Source organism: Lemur catta, chromosome 2 (assembly GCF_020740605.2).
Source record: "Lemur catta isolate mLemCat1 chromosome 2, mLemCat1.pri, whole genome shotgun sequence".
Taxonomy (NCBI): Eukaryota; Metazoa; Chordata; class Mammalia; order Primates; family Lemuridae; genus Lemur; species Lemur catta.
This window is the reverse complement of record NC_059129.1, coordinates 66,137,765-66,155,960: the sequence shown is the minus strand read 5'-3', so window position 1 is coordinate 66,155,960 and position 18,196 is coordinate 66,137,765. Positions and strand designations below refer to the sequence as shown.

Genomic DNA, 18,196 nt, shown 5'->3' with positions numbered 1-18,196 from the left:
AACAGGCAAGCAGTTAGCACAAGGAAAAAACTGAATGGAGCCTGATGTTACAATTACACCTAGAGTTAACTCTGCTTTTTCTCAGAAGAGCCAGCATTTCTCTAATAGCTACTTAATTCCATCTAAGGAGAGAAGGTTCTGAAGTCTTTCCTCTTATCTTGAGGTGGTAAAGCTCCTTTTGCATCTGATAAGTCTATATGATTATAAATTTGCAACTCAAACTGTACCATGATAGAGAATTTACAATAATGTTCTGTTAGTGTTCTAAGTTTCCATACAGCACTGAGATCTTAAAAGATCCAAGAACAGCAAGATCCTCATTAAGAAGCATTTTCATGAAAAATGCCATCATGCCACTACTTTGTTGTATCTGTTAGGTGTTCTTCTAGCTGCAAATAACAGAAAAATCTAACAATTACTTAAGCAAATAATGCTTTTTTTCCTTCACATTAGACAACAGCTGGTTTTAGGGCCCTACAATGACTCAGTAAGTTTGTCCAGGATATATGTTTTTATTTCTCTATTCAGCCATACATGGCGTATTTACTTTTTGCTTCATAGTCTCAAAATAGATGCCACAGCTCTATGCACTGTTCCTACCTTGGAGGCAAGAAGAGAGAAGGGGTGGTGACAGGGAGCTCCCCTCTCATTTTTTTCCTTTTAAAAAGAAGCCAAGCTCTGAACAGAAGCCTTCTATTATGTAATAGTTAGGCTTATGTTCTCACTTGCCAAAACATAGTCACACACCCACCCGTAAACCAATCCCTAGTGAAGGTGAACAGCATTAGCATGATTAGGTTAAAGCCAACTGTTACCCATCCCAGAGGTCGAGGGAGGTTCCAGGGGAATCAACATTCCTTAGGTAAAGGTCTCTGTTCTGATCACCAAAACACAGAAGAGGAGAATGTTGTTCTGCATGGAGTAATAGTTTTTCTACCCTTTGTCCAGCTGGTTCCTTTGCATTCTTTAGGTCTCCCTTTAAATGCCATCTCTTCAGAGGAGGCATTCTTAACCACATTATCTGAAGTAGGTTACCACCCACCCCCCATTATCTTCAATCACAGAAAACTATCCATTGCATTATTCTCAATCAGTAATGATGCATTTTTTGCTGATTTATTTTTGTCTGTCTCCTTTTTGCTCCTTTTGTTCAAGGATAATGTCCTTTTGGGAAAAAAAGCACTTTAATGGACCTATTGGTTTGTAGAGCAAAATGAAAATCCTGTTCCATTATTGAGGGTTATGATTAATGAAGAACTTAACTGATTTACATAATAACAAAGTTGTCTTTCTTTTGGGCACAGTGCAGATTAGTCTATGGTCAGGCACAAATGATTTTTCTCCAGTGTTTGAATCCCAGACAAAATTGGGGGTTTGGACTTGGCGGAGGGAAACGATAAGGATATCACAAGCAGGTATGTTTATCCCTTGAGTGTGATGGCAGGTGAGGGCTAAACAGAGACACAAGCAGGCATGACAATGATAATAATAATAGTAAACAATCACTGGGTGCTCACTAGCATCAGGCAGAAGTAATACGGTGACATGTTTGGTTTTCAGAGATATTTTTGTGTGACGGGTGCCCTCGAAAACTGTGGTTCCTAACTCCTGGGCCGCAGACTGGTACCCTGTTAGGAACTGGGCCACACAGCAGGAGGTGGGGGGGGGCGCGAGCAAGAAAATCTTCCTCTGTATTTAAAGCCATGCCCCATCGCTCGCATCACCACCTGAGCTCCATCTCCTGTCAGATCAGTGGCAGCATTAGATTCTGCAATATGGTGAGCTATATAATAATTTCATTATATATTATAATGTAATAATAATAGAAGTAAAGTGCACAATAAATGGAATGTACTTGAATCATCCCAAAACCATGTCCCCACCTCCCATGCCCATCTGTGGAAAAATTATCTTCCATGAAACCAGTCCTTGGTGGCCAAAGGGTTGAGGACTGCTGCCTCTAAAGCACAGAATTAAAATTACCCGTCAGAGGTTACTCAGACACCAAGCAGGGAAGCCAGGAGTCTCACCTTGTCTGTCTGTTTTTCGGGGCAAGGCTCTTGATCACCACCTCCTTTGGATCAGGGATGGCTACTCTATGAGATCACAATCTTTTATTCTTATTACCATTCTCCTTTATATCCTTGAGCCTTCAGTAAATGTTAAATGCTGTAGCCTGGTTTTAGCTCTGCTTTGCAAGTTAAGGGAAAGGCCTCTGTTGACACTTATGAGAAAAATCTGGGCACACAATACTGGCCAGGAGAAGCTTATTAACATGATCTGCAGAGAGTGGAGCAGGATGGCTGTCTGAGGGGATGAGTGACACCCAGCACAGCAGTGGGGAATATGGGGAATATGCCTTCTTCGGAGAGAGATGCCCAAGAACTTGGAGAGGGGCATCCTCACAAAAGTATGGAATTATGGAAGCTTGAGTTATCATTACCTGGATTTGTAAATAAGGACCTCAGAAGGTTGTAGAACTTGGGCATATGTTTGCATGAGTCTCTGACATTTGATTTCTACATCTTGGACTTAATGTAAATTGGACATATAGAAATAATCAAAGTCTACCTTGTTGCTAATTCCAAACACAATTCCTTTTACTCTACCTCTTGGGCACCATGATGAGGTGTTGGATCAGTCAGGCTATACATACATATAAAGGCGTCCTAGCAGCAGAAGCCTTTTAATAACATAGGAGACACAATCAGATGTCTCATAGTGGTGTACCCAGAGGTACCCATCCGTGAAGGTTATACTGAACTAGAAATTTCAGCCGTAGTTACAAAGCTTTTTGATGCAACTGAAGCAGGAGAGATATATCTCTTATTCAAATGCTATTGAAAAGAGAGATTTGTTTCTTTAAGACCCAAAGAATCCACAGTAAATAATTAGAAGGGATTGAAAAACCCTTAAAGCATCACCCTTCGCAGCTGGACAGCTTTTCAGGAATCTAATGTTATCTGATGAGATAGTAAATTTTTGAGCAATTACTATTTACCAGGCATGATTTATTTATCACAATCTGAATTAGGAATTATCCTTCTCCCCATTTCACAGATTTGAGAACAATTTTTCTTGTCTGGGTTAACACAGCAGCTCGGCAGTGGAGAACCGATGGGCTATACTCTACTTTTTCTAGCACTCTGTTCAGCTGTTATGCAAATACCCAAGGTTATCTTCCAATGGAAGGCCAATATGCCCATACATTAATGTGAACATTATGTTTCAGATGTTTAAAGAAAGATTCTGTATATTGTGGATGCTATACAGGGTGTTGGCAGGTCACTAACCAAGCAAGCAAACCAGAACTGATTTACTTTTGGATGTGGCAGGAATAAGTAGATTTGCTTGATTTTTACTCATTTAAAAAAATGACAAAAGAATACAGGATTTGGGAAACTGTAAAGAAGTTATACGTAATGTGACTTTTTTAAAGCATGTGTTTTACATGGGTGCTAATAATAAATTAATGAACTTCACATAAACTCAGGTAAGTACCAAATGACCTTTTGATATACTACTGCTATTTGATTTGCTTTCTACATCTCTTTGGTTACCCTACAATATTCCCAGTGTTATTTAATCCAAAACCAATTTTCACTGTTGGGAAGAGTTTCCCATAAAGTTCTTCAATGAATTCCTGTTTTCTTTTATTCCCTGCCCACATCAACTCCTGTAAATTAGCAGATATCTCACAGCAGAACAGTGGCGGGGGGAGGAACCACACGGATACATTGCTCCACTGTCCTGCACTTTTTCAAGCATGGTGTCCTCTGTCACTGATGAGACTATAGGTTTTGGGGATTTGGGTTTCACTCATTTCTGCAACACCCCTTGACTGAGTGCCTAGTACTTGCCAGACATTGTGTAGGTAAAGATCAGAGAACAAGACAGGTCCTGAATGCTGCTTTCATAGAGCTTATGTTCTAGTGGTAGCAAATAGAAAATAAAATGTAGAGATAAGCTTCCCCCATAAGTGCTCTGTTTCAGAGGACAATAGAGATGAAATAAAGATTAATGGGGTGGGGTGACTTTAGTTTGCACCGCCAGACTGGGAAGGCTGCTCTGACTGGGTTGCCTTTAAAGCCAAATCTACCTGACAAGAAGGAGCCAGAAGATTAGGCTTTGACCTGTTTGTACATCTACTTAGATGAGAGAACTTTGGTTAATCCTTGAAACACTCAGTGTCAGTTTTTTCCTCTCCAAATTAAGAAACATGACAGCTTTATAGAACTGTGAAGAACACTGAAGTGATCTGTCAGATTTCTTTGTATATGGGAAGAGAGTTACCTACGCTAGGTCAGTTCATGAACTTAGAATTTATGTCAATTATCTCACTAAACATAATTCCCATAAAATATAAAGGGCTATACAAAGGCCTATTGTTGTTGTTGTTGTTGTTATTATAATATTAAACTTCTCCTAAGGTCAGTTTCTTGTAGTCTTTCTTTCCTAAAATGACTCCTGTGGGCCACTCAAGCTGAATGTGGAAAAAATTGCACAATTGCTCATTTTTCCTCTATGCTTTACTATCCCAACTTTCTCTGAGTGTTGGGCAATGCTATAACTTTCTAATATTTCAATCAAGGATTTTTGTTGCAAGCTTTGAATCCTTGTTCTCCTTTATTCTTAATATGTCCACGTGGACGCTCAAACTATCCTTGGATCCTATATATAAGCAAGGGACAACCACTTCCTGGCAGGATGATGATAAATTATTTATGTATTTGTATTTCACCTATAAAGTAGGGATGATAATAGTACTTACCTCATAGCATTGTTATTGTGAAGAGTAAATGGTTTAAGACCTCTAAAGCACTTCAAATACTAAACACTCCATAAATGTTGCCCATTTTATAACCCATTTCCTGAATCTATTCCTTCTTCCTCATATATCTCATCTAGGCTTTTGTCGCCTCACTTCAGCTATTGCTACTTCCTTGCATATAGCCATGCCACACAGCTATATGCTACCTTGTCTTAACTGCCTATAATTCCTTCATTCATTCACTCCACACATATTTATAAAGCACTTACTATGTATGTGTCATTGTACTAGCTGCTATACCAGATTCTCAAAATAGAAAACACAGTCTCTGTCATCAGTAAGGTCAGAATCTAGCTAAGGAGGGGATTCATATATATGCAAAATGCATGTATACATTACAGCAATACAACACAAACAACAATATGGGCTAAATAGCCATATAAATTAATACCAGAGGAGTCATAAGACATTACCTGTGAATATCCTACTTACAAATGGGCATGGAATCCTTTACTGCTGTAAGAACTTATATTCATTTTTTTAAGGCTTCTGCAGTATTTATTCAATTTTTCCTTTGATCCTTTCACTAATTTCCTCATTTGATTGCAGTACCTTTGAGAAGAGGGACCAGACCTACAGTAGAGTGTGAGTGCACAGTCTCTGAGGACAGAAGAATCTCTTTTCTGCTACTTGCTGACTGTGACATGTTGGAAAAGTTGCTCAGCTTCTCTGAGCCTCATTTCCTCATCTACAAAATGGGGATAAAATAGTACTTTTTTGGGTTAATGTGGGATTGAGTAATATAATCTATGTAAACCCTTAATGCAAAGCCTGGAATTTGAAAGTGCTCAAGAAACATAAGCTATACTCATAATCGTGGGTTTTTTTACATTTTGTTTTATTTTATTTTGAGAAAGGGTCTTGCTCTGTTGCTTGGGCTAGCGTGCAGTGGTGTCATCATAGCTCACTGCAACCTCAAACTCCTGGGCTCAGGTGATCCTCTTGCCTCAGCCTCCCGAATAGCTGGGATTACAAGTGTGCACCACCATGCTTGGCTAATTTTTTTCCAGCACATTTGTGTTTTATAGAGCTTATGGTACGTGAAAAATCTATAATTCACAGGGTCTCTAGTACAGTGCTTTGTAAATAGCAGACAGTGAATTAAATTTGTTATTGTGTAAGTTAGTAGACAAAACTCCCTACCTTTATCCCCAAAGCATAAAATGCATGGTACTTTAATGTTTATGAAAACAAGACATTAAAACTTATAAATATAAGAAATTAGTAGCCAATGTCCTCCCAGCAAGTATCTTGTTTCAGAACATTGTTCTATTGATATTATCTAATTTAGTGGAACGTCAAGTGTTTGTTATCAGACTCTAAATGAAATAATAAAGCTTAGAAGCTACAGAATGTAAAAAGTCAATAGAGTTAAAGCAAGGTAAAAGTTTTTGCCTATGATATACATTTTCTTTAGAAGTAGAGCAAAATAATATTAAAAATTTCAAATGCTATTCCTCTTTAGAAATTAGATAATGGGCCTTTCAGTAATTGGCAGAAAGCCAATTCTCAAAGACCTTCAAATGCAAATCTATAATAAAATCAGAAATTTGAAGCACAGTCACAGAGAAACATAGTTTCACCATGTTCCACTATTTCTTTTCATTTCTTTGACACTTTTACTAGTGTATTATGTATATGTGTACATACATATGTTATACATTATGTATGATATATGTGTATATTCTGCTGACCCTCTACATATTTTACATTGAGACTTAGTGACCATGTGGGACTGACAATGATCAATTGCTGTGGGCTGCTGCTTCGGGGTAAATATGGGGATCCGGGGAGCCATGGAGATGATTCCTTCTCTCCCTGTCCCAAGGGCATCTGAGATGTAATGACTCATCTCCTGCATGGTTGAAAATTAAATCTACCTCATGAAAAGCAATTTTGGTTTTATAAAGTCATAGCTTATAAAACTTCAGAAGTCATTCCCAGGGGCCACTTGAAAATGAATCATCAGAGAACTGGTACCTGAATCAGAGAGTGGTCCTTCCTGGGGCTTGGGCACGTCAGGCCACATAGGCTCCTGATTTTGCTTTACGAAAACAGAGGCCAGGAAGAGATGGCTGCGGGGCCCATGGTCACTGTACGGGCAAGGTCAAGGAACCAGTCACCCCCCTTTGCAGGCAGGAGTAGCTTTTCTCAACAAGAGAGACCCAAGATCCAATGCACACAATAAAATAACTCAGTGTTGCAGGGGATGGCCTAAAATTTCCACAACCTGGGTTAAATGCCAGAAGTCAAATTATTAGTCTAAAAACCCAAAGAGTCCTGCTGAGATGCCAACCCCAAACTGTCGGGGTTGACATCTAAGGCACGTTTCTTCCATCCAAGCTGAAGAGTTGGGAAAGAGGGAAAGAAAATGGGCTTTGTAGCCTATAAGCTGATTCAGACTGCTGACTACTTTTCATTAAATTTTGATAAGAGATTTGTGTCCTGTAAACTTATTGCTTTTTACACGTTTGCATTTCCTTTACTTCCCTATAGTTTAATGATGAAAACACTTTCCATTTTAAAATGCAAGCACTTTTTATTTTAAACTGACAGGGGGCTTTAGTGACCTCACTGCCCTAACAGAATCATTTTTGTTAAACCAACTAACCAAAGCAGACATGCAGGCAAAAATAATGTGATGACAGAATACACCAATTTTCTCATCAGACCTGGAAGGGTTGAGGAGGGGGTTTGGGGAGAGACAAGAGGAGACCATAAGACATTGGAGAAAGGTTAATAAAGAGCAGCAAGGATGTTCACTTCTATAAGCATAACCCAAAGCAGAATATTCTGTAAAATGTGAAGTTCAAAGCCAAATCCACACTTCAGGCAAAAATGACATTTCTTTCTTGGCATTATGAGACAGAATCCTGAGGGCTGTATAACTTCAAACATCTTTAAAAATGCAATCATTTCTCAGAAGAACTCAGCCTGAAGTGTGATTTTAAAGCTGTAGTTAGACATAAAACTTAAGCTATCATACCTGCGTGTTTACTGAACTTTATATAGATGTGTATTTACTGGGCAGCCACTGATATTGTCTTCCATGAGTACATGCTGTTCTGTGCCTGGAAAAGGTTTGCTCCTCTGCGTGGTCGCTGTAAATGTCAAGGCTGCTGCTGCGATCGCCTTTACCTCAGCGGGGCCACGTGCAAACCCATTCACCTTAATAAAAAAACAAAGTTCACAGGAAACAGAGCTAGGATAGAAACGTTTCCTTTTATGCATGAACCCTGTCCGAACTCTGCCTTGTTGCTTAGCTCACTCATAGCTCTAAACATGTAACAGCAGTTAATAGCACAAGTGTTGGGAGATGCAAAGTTACCGTATAATTACTGATGTTTTCAAAAGGATTAGCATGTAGTTACTATGAAGAACATGTTCTGTTTTGTGGAAACTATGCAATTAACTTGTCTTAGTGTAATAAATTAAAGATAGCATAAGCTCACATAAGAGCTGCTGGAAGGAGCGGCTGGCTGGCAACACGTTTATTGAGATCCCTTTGAACTTATTAGCTTTTCTACTCAATGCACAGATTGGCTGTGTCGTACTTTAGGGAAGTTATGCACAGGTTCACATTTACAAAATGGATGTTTTAGGAAGTTTGAACATACTTCATTAGGGGAACGGAGGTGAGGTAGAATGTAGAAAGAAGAAAAAGTAGTGAAAATGATGCTCCATCATTAGACATCAAAGTTGAAATAGAAGGACAATAAAACATGTGTGAGGTAGTGAGTCCACAATAACATGGGGCACTTGCAGAAACTCAGTTTATAGGCAGTTTATCAGAAACTCATCTGTTGCAATTGGGAAGACATCCCTGTACCACACCCAGGAGGTTATTTATTTATTTATTTATTTATTTATTTTTGAGACAAAGTCACTCTGTCACACAGGCTAGAGTGCGGTGGCATCATAGCTCACTGCGACCTCAAACTCTTGGACTCGAGGGATCCTCCTGCCTCAGGTTCCTGAGTAGCTGGGACTACATGTGTCCACCACCACACATAGCTAATTTTTTAAAAAAAAATTTGTAGAGAGGGGATCTTACTATGTTGTTCAGTCTGGTCTCCAACTCCTGGCCTCAAGTGATCCTGTCTCAGCCTCCCAATGTGCTAGGATTGCAGGCATGAGCCACTGTGTCCAGCCAAGTTCTTGATTATTTATGATGGGTTAAAAGACTTTTTAACTCCTCTTTTATGTTTTCTGCCCATTCATTTTCAGTGATAATTGGCCTAGATTTGATTTGAAAACGAAGAAATAGTCCTCAAATTAATTGTTCCAATGAAGGGTTTGAGAGGATTCTGAAGGAGTTTACTGATCACCTCTGGACCTCTAAAATTGTGCTATGGTGTGTTTTGAGGAAAAGGCTGGTAGGAATTGCTAGAACCAGAGGGCTGACTTCATAGTGCTCAGCCCTGAAATGGATCTGGCAGGCTTGGGGTCTCGATGACCTCCCAGCTTTTAGGCAGGGGCACTCCATCAGCATGTTCTGCCAGAGAAGAGAAAGGTGCTGACTGACTCTGGAAGGCCCAGATAGCTGGTGAAACATTATTTCTGGATGTGTATGTGAGAGTGTTTCTGGAAGAGATTAGCATTGGAATCAGTAGACAGAGTAAAGAAAATCCACCCTCACTACTGTGGGCAGGCACAATCCAATCCATGGAGGGCCTAACAGAACAAAAAGGTGGAGCAAGGGCAAATTCGCTCTCTTCTTGAGCTGAGGTGTCTGTCTTCTCCTGTCTTTGAACATCTACGCTGACGGTTCTTGGGCCTTCAGACTTGATCTTGGACTCACACCATTGTCTCCTTTGGTTCTCAGGCTTTTGGGCTTGGATTGGGACTGTACCACCTGCTTTCCTGGCCTTCTAGCTTATAGATGACAATCCTGGGACTTCTCAGCCTCCATAAGACGTGAGCTGATCTGTCACAAGGCTCTTTTTATATATCTATATATATCCTACTGGTTCTGTTTCTCTGGAGAACGCTGACTGATACACCCCCTGTCATGTGATAAAATTCCTAACTCTAGTTGGAGTAAGGTTAAGTTTAGGCTCAGTGATTGGAGGGAAGGATTTTCTTTCTCTGTATCTTTGGCTTGATTGGTGATCATGGGCTGTATACCTTATCCTAACATCTGTCAGCAGTCGCTCTAAGAGATGATCCATTGACTAATGGAGGTAGGTGTCATACATTGTTATTCGGCAATTGGTCCTCTTTTTTAATTTCCCTGTGTTGTCCATCTACGCTCAACCTTACACAGATGACCACTGAAAACGGGTGGGAAGAGACACAATTGTTGTTTAACTGGAAGTGGGATACAGGCAGGGTGCTCTTCTGGCATCAGGGAACCAGCGTCCCCCAGACAGCTGTGTAGAGATTTCAAACCAAATATTTCACTTTTGATTGAATCTTTTGCACATGTGTTTGAATATTTTCTTTTCCCATGTAACAGAGTAAATTCAATAAAGTGTCATTGTATGGTTTTTCTGCAACGTAAGACCCGGGTGGCCAGTCTAAAAATAAAAAAGGACTTTAGAATGGATGGCATTTTCTCCATTATTTTCATATTTTAAAAATAAATTACAGACTTAATTAGCTTTGGAATTAAAGGCAAATCTAATTCCAGGCTATTTCAATATACTTCTAGCAGAACCTTAAATTGTATACATATGACAAATCTCTTATATCTTTAGCAGAATGTATTTATTGAATATATTACATGAAAAATTAATTCTGTAGAGCAAGATTATTCATTTAGCTTAGTTAAAATGTTCTATGAATTGATTTTATGATCCATTTTCCATTTCTAAAATGGTTATAATTTAAAAATAATACAAAGTTAAGCATTTTTGGTGGTAGTACATCAATATTATTTTAGTGATCCTTAGCAAAAAATTAAATATAATTTACCCACTCTGGTATTTGCTACATTTATTTGCTATGTCTTTTCAGTTCAAAACTGGAAGACAGAATTCATTTTCTTTTTCTTTTCTTTCTTTCCCTCCCTCCCTTCCTTCCTTCCTTCCTTCCTTCCTTCTTTCCTTTCTCTCTCTCTTTCTTTTCTTTTCTTTTATCTTTTCTTTCCTTGTTTCCTTCTTTTTCTTTTCTTTCTTTCAAGGTCTCACTCTGGTGTTGCCCAGGCTACAGTGCAGTGGCATCATCGTAGCTCACTGCAACCTCAAAGTCCTGGGCTCAAGTGATCCTTCTGCCTCAGCCTCCTAAGTAGCTGGGACTACAGGGGCACACAACAACACCTGGCTAATATTTTCAAATGACTTTCCAGAAAGTTTCTGTCACAAATATAAAGATAAAAGTTATTTGGTATATTCAAAATGTTGTCAAGATTTAATATTCTTTGAATGTCTTCTACAAATTCACTTGCTTTTCCTTTAATTGCAGAAGTTATGAATAACAATGAAAATTCACACCCCAATCACATATATTCTCATATTTCTCTAGACATTATTGAGAAAAGAAAGTTGTAGGGGGACCTACTGGTCAGAGAAAATGAAAAGAGATGAATTTCCCTCTATGATTAAAGCTAAAAGGAAGACTGGGCAAAAGGTGCTGGCAACAGCTTCCTGTTCATCAAGCTATAGAGCAGAGCCTTCAGGAGTCCAGGTATGGGGTTGGGCGTACCTGGGCCCTGCCTCTTACTACCTGTGGCTTGCTGGGGAAACTACCTGGCAGCTCTGATCCTCCCTTTTCTCACTTGCAAAGAGAGGATAGTACTTAACTCAAAGCAGTTGTGGGAATTAAACTAAATGACATATGTGGAGCATTTAACACAGTAGTAGGTATTATCTTGTGATAAAAGGTGTATGTTCCCCATATCAAGTGTTCAGACCCTTCCCTGAGGAGGAGTTAGTCTCTACTTAGGATATTTGTGATCATAAATTTATCTCATCAGAAAAGCAACTGGATACTAATATGAATTATCTGGAAAAGCCTCCCTGATGTGCAGTATTGATTAGCCGATCACACAATTTTAAGATTATAAAAGTATTTAGAGTTTATAAAATTCAATGCCTTCAAAGCCCATGGATTAAAAAAAAAGAATGCCCCTTTATCTCTTATGGCCATGTATATAATTATAAAAATTATATAATTTTTACTTAAGTATTATTTGCTTTTATTTATGCCCTCTACTTTGATCAGGACCATGTCTTAACTTTTGTGTGCTAACAATATGTCTGGTACTTAGTAGGTTATCATTACCAAAATTCTTGCTGAATGAAATAAAATGAGTAAGTGAATGGGTACAGAGATGACTACCATCCTTTAAGGCCAGCTCTGTACATGCTTCTTGTTAATAGAAACTAAACTACTTGCTCCCATAACTTAGCGGCTAATTAAAACCACCAGCTTTTCTCCTGTCTCCCCTCATACCAGAACAACTGTCTATTTATTTATTTATGCTGGCGTAACCCCTCTCTCATTGCTGATAACCTACCAACCTGCTGAGAAGGGCTAGTAATCATCAAATATCAATCACTCTTTCAGTGTAATGATGGTTTTCAACTGTGTTTTCAGGTTTGGAGGATGCTCAGAGGCCAAGTTGGGCCAGCATTTAACTCTGGGGAGATAGAGGGAAGGGGGCTGAGGAGAACCATCATCTCTCCTTAGAGAGCATTTCTACTTTTATCTGTTTTATATATTGTGAGGCTCCATGCAAGATTTTGCTTGAGATATAGGATACACCACTGAAAATGTTTGAAGCCTGCATTCATAATTATACAAAGTATTAAATAGAAGAATCTGTCCTCAGAAGTCCACAAAAGAAGGTAAGTTTAAGTTCTCCTAATGCCCAGGTTAACTTTTGAGTTATCAAAGTAAAACCTATTGTAAGGTAGCGTTGAGAGATAATTCTGGCATTTCTGGATGTCTTCCAAGCAAAGAGCATTGACAACTTTGTTGGAGAATATTTGCAAAGTTTGCTCTAGGGCAGGGAGCAGATTTGCTTACACTCCAGGTTAATAAACCTAGTTTCCCTCCTTCCTTGGAGATAGTCCAGGGTGATAAAGATAATATCATCCCACTGAGTCAGAAGGCAGATTTGTTTCCTGATCAGGATAATAAAGACAATGCCTCTTGCTATAGGGGTGGAGGAGGAAGTTTACCAGCAGCTCCTTTAAAAGATTGGATTAGCTGTGACACAGATCCACTGTGTGTGCAGCATCTTCTTGGGCCTACCTCTGTGTCTCTTCCATGGTACTTGGGGGACGAGGGGACCAAATGTGAACATGAAGCTCATGCCATCAGCTGTGCCATGTGTAATAAACTGGAAAGACCCATTTGGGCTCGTTTTCTCCTTACTGATTGAATCTATGGAAGTTTGGCAGACTGACCTGGCAGCTGCTGTGTGACTGCTGTTCAGGATTTGTTTGGCTGCTCAACAGGTAGGACCTTCACCTCTAAAGAATGTTCACTAAGAGTTCCTTACCTGAATGATAAATTCCAGCTCTCATCTATGTTTTGATCTATGCTCTCCCTTTTGTAGGCAAGCCCGTAGTCATCTGATAGATTTTAGTAAGAGTATTCATAATGACATTTAGGTTAATGTGTGTGAGTACTTTGAACATCATAGATGGTTTAGGTATAAAATTATTAGTGTTGTTAGAATAATATTTCCCTTCCTGTTATCTTAAGAAGAATTTTCCCCCCCTCTATCTTCCAGAGTAAATATTTCAAATATGAGATCCTGGTCAACTTCTGAAAACAATGTTTCTCAAGTTTTATTGCATATAAGAAACACCTGGGGAACTTGTTACAAAAGCAGATTACTGGGTCCTGCCCCCAGGGAATCTCATTCAGCGAGCCTGGATAGCTAGCTAAGTCAGTTCAGGAAAGGAACTCCAGGTGGTTCTGATTTTGCTGGAGAAAATCTTAAAATGTCATACTTTAAGAATTGCGATTTTAAAGACCAGTGGCATCTTCTTTAAGTAAAAAGAAAAAGTGGATGAAATGCATAGAATAAACCTGTGCCTTCCTTCAAAACTTGCAGGTTTGATTGGGAAGGCCGATGGGGAGATGTAGGGTGTTCCACATCCTCACATATTAACTCATTGCTTCAGTTCTAAAATACTGAAACCCATCTAGAGCTTCCTTGCTAAGAACTTCACTATTTTTCCCCATAGTAATAGTAGGTATTACTTACACAACTAGTCCAAAAGTTATTCACTTCAGGGCCAGTATGTTTTGGATATATTTTTCAGTATAATGTCTTGGATAGTAAATCATCATTTAATATATACCTTGTTCTAGGATGCAGGATTGTAGTGCAAATTTGAAGCTAACTTAAGCCCGTTCACTGGACAAAAGACAAAGCCCTCCTGTAAAGCTCTCTATAGTTTTTTGTCTTGTAAATCTTTACTTAAATGCTCTCAATTAGCTTTTACATTTAGGCAGCCCTTAGGATTTTTGATATGGATGAGTATTCATTTATTTTAGGATGGATGTGTAGTGCATGATTAGTTTTAACATCTATTTTATTAACCCTGAAAACTAGTTGGTTATACGTTATGGGCTGAATTATATCTCCCTCAAATCCATACATTGAAGTGCTAATCCCTACTACCTCAGAATGTGACTGTATTGGAGACACCTCTTTAAAGAGGTAATTAAGTTAAAATAAGATCATTTAGGGTGGGCTGTAATCCAATATAACTTATGTCCTTATAAGAAGGGAAAATTTGGACAAAGATGCATGAAGGAAAGATCATGTGAAGACATAAAGAAAAGACACCTATCCATAGCCAATGAGAGAGACATCAGAAGAAACCAACCCTGCTGACTCCTTGGTTTTGGACTTCCAGCCTCCAGAACTGTAAGAAAATAAATTTCTGTTTTTAAGTCACTTAGTCTGTGGTATTTTATCATGGCAGCACTGAAGACTAATTTTGGAATAGAATAAGAAAAGAGCTTCCTTTTCTATTTCTTTCTGGTTTGAAAGTAGATGAGATGTTCAGAGCTATGGCAGCCCTGGAACAATGAAGGTGACAAGAATAAAGACAAAAGCCAGTATGCTAAGGACACAGAGAAGAAAACCTGGAACCTCGCGCTAACATTTCAGAAGAGCTGGACTAGGGACTGCCTCTCTCTAAATTTCTGCTAGGTAAACATTAAATGTCCCTATGGGTTAGCCACTTTTAATTGCCTATTCTGTTAGCTGCTGCCGAAAGCATTCCTAATACAGATACATGTCTGTTATTCAACTCTCTAGCCTTAGCATTGAGAACAATGCCTGACATGTGGTAGTAAGTGGTCAAAGAATATTTTTTGAATAAAGAGTGAATGGATTTTAGATCAGATACTAAGCATATTACCTCCACCACTGTGACAAAATAAATTTCTGTTGTTTAAGCTACTCAGTCTGTGGTACTTCATTGCAACAGCCCGAAAAACCTGATACACCATGTTTTTCTTTGAGGGCTTCTTAGGGAAGGTCCTGCCTACATTAGAATGACTTTGTTTATGTTCTTTCTGCCAGTATTGTACTGTATCTTTATGGGTCATACCTTAGGCAATATCAGCATATGTTAAGATTGTTGTTTTACTCTAGTCAATATACCTTTCTGGATAGTACCTAAGATTCTTCAGCCTTAGGCAACAAAATTACTAGATTATCTCAGTGGGTATTTTGCTTTAATGAAGGGATCTAGGTGGCAAACAGATTTGATTTATGTATTCAATAAATATTTTCTGTATGCTTACCATGTCCAGGAATTTGTTCTATGATTTAGGTGTTGGGGAGATACCAATTTGAACTAATAGTTCAGGATCTCATGAAGCTTATGTTTAGCATGTGTATATTTATGTGGGGGGGGTAGAAAATATACACTTAAATACATGAATAAATATATGTCAAGTGGCAATAAGGCAAAGTAAGGTGAAAAGAAGGCTGAGGTTGTGAAGGATGGGGTTCTGTTGGAATTACTGTAACACCTAAATGACTATTACTCAGACTAGATATGCAAAAAGACAGGAATTTCATAGATGATTAGAAATAGATGAGAATAAAAAAGTTCACTTCCATGTTACCTGAGGTTGTTTTAAAGAGAGAGTAGAAATAATGACATTAGGAAAAAGGCCTCCACTAAAATGTGAATTTCATGAGGGCATAGTTTTGCTTTGTTTTGTTTCTTCCTGTCTCCAATACTAGAGAGGTACCTGGCACATAGTATTTAAGAGATGCTCAATAAATAATTGCTAATGAATGACTAAATGATTAGGAAATAGATGATCTAGACTTTGTAAACTTGGCTAAATTAATTAACCTGAGTCTCAGTTTCTTCATCCATAAAATGAGAAGTTCAGACGGGGTACACTTTAGGACTCCATTTAGCTCTCAAAAAGAAGTTGTTACTGTACTTCCTACCTCACTTTATCTGCCCTACTTGATGCACTTATGTTGAGGCAAGAATGACCAGAAAAATTATAGTGAATATTGCTTGTCTTCCCAGCATCTGTTATCTTTTTTCCTTTACCTAAGGGCACTTAAATTTTCATCTCGGTCTAAACCCATACTAATATGCTTTGAAAACAGTTGATCCAGAAATGGACTGTGATTGACTTAAGCCAATCCTAGTAAGTTCATCTCCCTTGACACAGTGATTGGTTGAGGCCTGGGTTGCCTAATCCAACTGTTTAGATTAGCATTTCTTTGGCCACAGTGATTGGTCAGAAGTGGATTCCTGTCCCCAGTCAGGCCAGAAAGGTACAAGAAAAGATTTGCTATGGATTTCCAGGAAAGGTATTTCTTGGCTCTTCTGAGAGTGCAACTGGAAGACATGTTCTCTCTTGTCTGCATAGTTTTTTATGTGTCTGTAAGCTTAGAACCATTGCAGCCATTGTGCTAGCATGAAGGCTGTAAATATTGGAACAAGCTCATACTGTAGAAGAGAAAGCTAAGAGGGGGAAAAATTGAGTCTTTGATAGAATCATTGAACTAATGCATCAAACCAACCCTAAAGCACACCCTGCCTTTTGACTTTCATACACCAATGAACTCCTTAATTGTTTACTCAAGGTTGTGTTTGATTTTTGCAGTTCCATTTGAGGGGATAAGTTTAAATTCTGGAATATGTAGAGCAGAATGAACTGATGATCATCTATGTGATTAGAATGAGCCATACATGGGGGTGGTGAGGCAGCACTTTCAGCTCGGGATTATTTTTGGCTCTTTGTTCCTCAGAACACTTCTTTCCTGCTTACCTCTCTCAACCCCACCAGGATGGTGTAACTCAACCTATTTAGGACTGATAATGGAAATTTTGAGTTTTTTTTTTTCTTAGAATAAGAACAGTCCCAAGGCCCACAAGAGTATTAGGGAAAATAATACATGAAGAGTCGTACTTAATCACCAGAATATTTTCATCATCCCAAGCAGAAACCATGTACCCATCAGAAATCACTCCCCATTGTGCCTCCCCAGTCCCTAGCAACCACTAATCTACTTTCTGTCACTATGGATTTGCTTATTATCTATTATATACTTTGTCTCTTTTAATAATTTGGGAACCTTTTAAATTCCTCCCTCTTTGCTCTAAATAGCCCTTTGGTTTAATTTAAATGATTGTCTACTAAGCTGGAACTCTTCTAATTTAGGTAGATTCAGTGAGTAACCATGTATTTGATTCCATAAATTCTCACAGTGAAAGATACATAAAGCTTCATGTTTAGTTTTTTCTCTTTTGTTTTGTTTTTTCCTTTGATATAAATCCAGTTCAAGAATACAGAATACTAAAGAATGAAAAGGAATATGAGAAGTACAAGGAGGAGGAGGAGAAGGAGGAACCTGACAGTATAGAAGAAGGAAAATTTTATTAATGACATCAAAGAATAAGTTGCCACTGATGGATTCTTAAAAAAAAAAAAAAATCAGCCCCCTCCTGTACAAACAAAAAGGAATGAAATAACAGAACCAGATCTTACATGATGAAAAACATTTTTAAAGTTTCACAGACTAAGACAAGGGCCCCCAAGGCATATTTCAAAGAAACCTTCCATTTTCATGTTAAACCCTAATTCCTTTCAATAAAGCATCTGATTTTGGGTGTAGATTTTAAATGCTTTATTAGCCATGAAGAAAGAAGATATAGCAATTTCATCATTTTGGGAAAAGCATGAACATCCTTTTACTTTATAAAGTTTAAGAGATCAGAAACATCTTTTTACATAATAACAAAAGAATTTGATTGAAAGTGATATTATGAGTTTTTATTTTATAAAGGTAATTTGCCATTAACTAGAAACAGATGACATAAAACCGAGTGTACTAGAACAGCATGTAACAAAAAGAAGTCTACTGCCTGTCTTTCCTGATTTCTAAGCTTAAGAAACTTTGTTTTGTATTATTTC

General features: G+C 38.3%; 1 long non-coding RNA gene across 2 annotated transcripts; it reads left to right on the top strand.

Moving 5' to 3' along the window:
• The first annotated feature begins 12,803 nt into the window (after positions 1–12,803).
• On the top strand, positions 12,804–14,846 carry LOC123632138. Of its 2 annotated transcripts, none has more exons than XR_006733283.1 (3): positions 12,804–13,236; positions 14,520–14,663; positions 14,793–14,846. It is a non-coding gene; the product is annotated as an uncharacterized LOC123632138 (long non-coding RNA). The 2 variants fall into 2 exon arrangements; XR_006733282.1 differs by having other exon boundaries at positions 14,790–14,846.
• The last annotated feature ends 3,350 nt before the right edge of the window (positions 14,847–18,196 follow it).